The sequence below is a fragment of the Branchiostoma belcheri genome, unplaced genomic scaffold, assembly GCF_001625305.1.
Source record: "Branchiostoma belcheri isolate BF01 breed outbred unplaced genomic scaffold, Haploidv18h27 scaffold12, whole genome shotgun sequence".
Taxonomy (NCBI): domain Eukaryota; kingdom Metazoa; phylum Chordata; class Leptocardii; order Amphioxiformes; family Branchiostomatidae; genus Branchiostoma; species Branchiostoma belcheri.
The window spans coordinates 625,447-631,067 of NW_017802602.1; positions in this window are offsets into that span (position 1 = coordinate 625,447).

Genomic DNA, 5,621 nt, shown 5'->3' on the forward strand with positions numbered 1-5,621 from the left:
TCCTCTGGCATGCTTATCCCTCTATTTGGCCGATTTCTACTCTTTCCGGCCGCCTCCCCAAGCCTGGTAGAGGCTAACATAATTTCACAATTAATTTCTGTACCCGCACAAAGCTTCGCTTGTCTGGATCAAAAATGAAAAAAAATTGGCTTTTGTGCCTGGGTCTAAATTATATAATTAAGACTTCATAGGCCAAAAGGTCTCTTAATTGAAGTTCGACCCAAAAATGTCTGTTAGTTTTATACATGTATAGTGGTAATAAACGTCACCCTTTCCTATTAGATACTTTATAGTTTAACTCTGGCAACAATTAATTGGATTTTCAAAGTCATGTTCTAAGTTTTAAGGGCACATACATTGTACAAGCATGACTGTTTCTGTGTGTGTGTGTGTGTGTGTGTGTGTGTGTAGTGTGTGTGTGTGTGTGTGTGTGTGTGTGTGTGTGTGTGTGTGTGCATCTGTGTGTGTGTGTGTGTGTGTGTGTGTGTGTGTGTGTGTGTGTGTGTGTGTATGTGTGTGCCTGTATGTTTGTGTGTGTGTGTATCTGTATGTGTGCGCGGGCACGTGTGCGTGTGTGTTTGGGCACGTGTGCGTGTGTGTATGTCTCTCTCCCTTTGTGTGTGTGCGATTTTCGTTTAAACAATTTTACTTTAGAACAACCCCCCCCCCCTCAGTCGAGCGACAAACTGATGCCTACCTGGTGCCTAACGAAGCCCTTCAATCAGGAGCGACTTCAATCATCCTAACGAGATTGTGAGCAAATCAGACATTGTTAGCATGACTTATTGCTTGATGAATATTGTCTACTCCCATACACACAAGTTACTGAACTTTATTGACATAAAAAAAGTACAGCGACGTTCGTAAGAGGGCATAGAGTGACTGAGTGCGGCTAGCATTGACCTTTACCTCTACTTGTGTAAATAGGCATTATTATAGCTCCCTACCGAATTTGTGTCATTATCTTGTAAATTATATAATTTTTAAACCATTAGTGTTGTTTAACGTCAATTTTATGAACTGTAAAAACAACTCAATTCAGACTGTCGTCTGCTAGTTGTTTGAATAAAGTTTAATTGATTGATTGATTGTAAAGTCTTAACCTACATGAAGACATACAGACAAGTACGTGGGTACAACGAAATTAACCTACGTACAAGAACATAGATGAGTCAACTTATACTACTTGTTCTAAGGTCTAAACATTCTTTGATATATTTGCCTATTTGTACACAGTAAGGGTTATTACCTTCTAGAGTAAAATGGAATTTATCTATAGCATGAAATGTAACACATTTTGTTGAGCAAGCGGAGAGAAGGTTGAACAGCTTTACAGCATTTAGGGGACTAGTCCAATGGTAGCGCTCTTTACCAGATTTGTGCTAAGCAGAGAAAGCAGTATGACTCGGTTGGGGATCTTTAACGTAATAAAGGCACCCAATGCGATTTCAGTGCACCAAAACTGGAAATATTCTGAATAAGGAAATCTTTATGACATTGACACATACTGCTTCACCTTAGCACACTTGAGTCAGTATTTCATACTTTGGGTATTTAAAACTGCAGAAACAATCCCCAAGATGAGTCCTTTATTTCATGGGTGGTACTCTAAAAATCAGCCCAGGGTCCTTCCAGTAACCATTTCCCTTCAGAATTTTTGGTATTTTTGCTCCTTAAGGGGTTAATATACATATCGGGATAGTGTGCGGACTCAGTATGTAGATAAGTGACTAGAATATTGACTTTGAAAAATCCTGTTTCCAAGCCAAAAAAACTGCACTGGATGCCTTTAGCGAGACTGTGAACACATCAGACCATGTCACCTCGCGTGGAGCCTTGTTAACGTGAATCATTGCTCCTGTCCTCCCCCCAGGGGAAGACATGCCTACAAACGCGCGCATCTGGAGCTCACAGATCGCTTTCGGCGGCGGTCCCGGGTTCGAACCCTGCCAAGAGGTCGCGGGTTCAAACCCTGCCGCGCCACAGATCTTTTGCCCTTGGTAAAAGTGGAAATGAGTATTGTGTTGTCCCCTGCGTTGGAGGCGGCATGAAAATAAGTTGAAAAAACTTGAGTGTGCCGTCACCATGTCTTGTGATTACATGATGAAATAAATGAATAAAAAAAAAAGAATCGGCTGGGGATCTTTAACGTACTTTAATGAGATGGTGAGCAAATCAGACCGTGTCACGTCGCCTGAAGCCTTGTTAACGTGAATCATTGCTCCTGTCCTCCCCCCAGGGGAAGACATGCCTACAAACGCGCGCATCTGGAGCTCACAGATCGCTTTCGGCGGAGTCGCAAATGAAGTAAAAATTAATCAAAGCGCGCCGCAGCGGGGCTCCCAAATGCTCAATCGGGGGTGATTCCTCGAGAAATATGCGCTGCCAATTCGGATGTCTTTAAAATGCGGAAAGTTGAGCAACATTCTCTTAATTTGATCACCATAAAAGTAATAAATAATATTTGTCAATATATATATGTCAGTCAGTCTCATATGTCAACATCACTACCTCGGTAACTATGTACATTCTGGCAAACTTACCAAAATGTTAGTAACCCTATTTTTGTATAATGCAGTTCTGATAATTTGTATTGATTTTATTTGTATGTAAACCTTACGATTCTATTTTCTCCCATGGTTAACCCTTTATAATAGTCTACTAGGTGGGCAACCCTGGTTGTTGTACGCCAAACTAATAAAGAAATAAATGACTAACCGAAGCGACACTAAAAAGTTCCCAAATGCACAACCGGGGGCGATTCCTCGAGAAATATGCGATGGATAATTGGGATGTCTTCAAAATGTGAAAAGCTGACTTAATTTTATCACCATAAAAGTAATAAATAAATAATAATAAGATTTGTCAATATCACTACCTCGGTAACTATGTACATACTAGCAAACGTATTATTGTCATCAAAATGTGAAAAGCTGACTTAATTTTATCACCATAAAAGTAATAAATAAATTTTATTAAGCCTTGCCAATCTCACTACCTCGGTAACTATGTACACACTAGCAAACGTACGACAATGTTAAAAGTAAACCTATTAATTTATGATGTAGTTCTGATAATTTGTATAAAATTGTATAATCCAACGTATGTTTATATTATTGTAAATTTGACCCTTAACAATAGTCTATGACTAGTTGGGCAACTCCGGCTGTTGTAAGCCGAACTAATAGATAAATGACCAAATCATCGCCACTGCGGAGTTCCCAAATGCGCATAGGGGGTGATTCCTTCAGAAATATGCGCTGGCAATTCGGATGTCTTGAAAATGCGGAAAGTTGAGCAACATTCTCTTAATTTCATCACCATAAAGTAATAAATAAATAATAATAAGATTTGTCAATATCACTACCTCGGTAACTATGTACATACTAGCAAACGTACCACAATGTTAGTAATCTTATTATTGTATGATGTAGTTCTGATAATTTGTATATAATTGTGGGGGTGATCCCTCGAGAAATATGCGCTGGCAATTTGGGTGTCTTTAAAATGTGGGACTTTGCCAAGAATTACGAGCGACGTTCTCCTAATTTTATCACAATAGTAATATAAAATCACCACCATCCGCAGCGTTATCGTAATATCTATTAAAAAACTTTTAACTCCGGATTTCCAAACCGTTTTTGGCGTCGTTATTAAATGAGAAGGAATTAAAGCTCAGTGCAACTGTGGAGAGAATATTACCCCTATACACTGATGGAAATTTCATGAGAAATGCGTACTCTCCTAACGGGGGCGTAAGTTGGAGCAAAGTAGCAAGCGAGTGAACTAAGCGGAAAACTGCTTTAAATTTAGACACATTACGGAAGAAAAAGAGACCTTTCTTTTTTGTCTCAGAGAAAGACATCAAACCCAACATTACGATAGAAATTAAACATAATTAGTTTTTGCTGACATTCTATTTTATTTTATATGGTGTACCCAAAAATTAATTTTTTGTGCATCAAATGTTTTAGTTTTTTAGGTTAGTGCACCAGTGCACCTATTCCTAAAAATGAATTTCAAGCTCTGCTATCAAGTGCACCCTCCCCAGGGATATCCCCATATGAAATGAAATTCCCCCCAAATGAATTTCGAGCCTTGATATTATGCGCATAAACGCATTCTTAACATCTAAGTGTCTAGAAATTAAACATAATTAGTTTTTGTTGACATATCTTACACGGTGCACCCAAAATTGTTTGTGCACCCACCCTAAACAATTATCGTCAATTGGGTGCATTGCAACTTTAAAAAATTGGGTGCATATTTCCAAAAATGAATTTTGAGCCTCGCTATTATGCGCATATCTCCCCTTATAAGTTCTAATACCCCCAACACACATCGGTACACACGAAGCTTCCGGTTAAAATCGGATTTACCCAATCTATCGCCTTGTAGGAGAAATAAGCATGGATTATACAACAGTATCTGCACCAGATGACAGATCGATGTGCTCTCAGTGGCAGAGAAACACATCCTTGACAAGACTGTTCTGCCATAGCCGAAGCTGTAGGGCTGATATCTATTGGGATGTAACCATTGCAAATATTGACTGAGGGAGGATATATATGGATTATGTGTAGGCTTTCTGCTACTATACCGAACTGTCTGAATGTATAATCAGGGTTCCACGAGAGATTCTTTCGAAGGCATGAAAAGTAAAGAGCTTATGATCTCCAAGAATATATTTTGGTGGATACAAGACAGTAACAAATTGGTAAGACCGTATCAGTACATGGCAGCATCCAATACCCCACCGGGCTGGATAAAAAAGGCTGTACAACAAAAGAAAGCTCGATAAAAACGCCTAAAAGTAGTGCGCCAAAAATAAGCCGATGCCCAAACCTCTACTTGAAGAATAAAGAGCTTACTTGATAAGAATCCAATTAATATATAAATGTATAGTAGGAATATCCGGTTTCAGAGAGAGAGAGACAGAAAGAGACAGTGTGTGTTTGTGTCCGAGTGTGTTTCTGTGTGCGTGTGTGTGTGTTTCTGTGTGTGTGTGTGTTTCTGTGTGTGTGTGTGTTTCTGTGTGTGTGTGTGTGTGTGTGTGTGTGTTTGTGTGTGTGTGTTTGTATGTGCATGTGTGTGTGTGTCTGTGTGTCTGTGTATGTGCGCTTGTGTGTGTGTGTGTGTGTGTGTGTGTGTATGTGCATGTGTGTGTGTGTTGTGTGTTAATGTATGTGTATCTGTGTGCGCGCACGTGTATGTGTGTAAAGAATACTGAATAGTATAAATATCATTAGATTTTCTAACTAATACATAAAACAATATCATAATCACATTATACCGCATTACAGCATCATCTTCATGCCATATAATAACATTGTCACTTGTAATCAGCTCAAAAGAGCTTACATGATAATAATCCAATTAATATGTACATATATAGGAATAGGAGAGAGGGAGGGAGGGAGACAGTGCTTGTCCGTTTGTGTGTGTGTGTGTGTGTGTGTGTGTGTGTGTGTGTGTGTGTGTGTGTATGTGTGTGTGTGTGTGTGTCTGTGTGTGTGTGAGTGTGTGTGTCTGTGTGTGTGTGTATGTTTGTGTGTACGTTTGTGCAAGTATGCAGGTCTATCTATATCTATCTATCTATCTATCTATCTATCTATCTATCT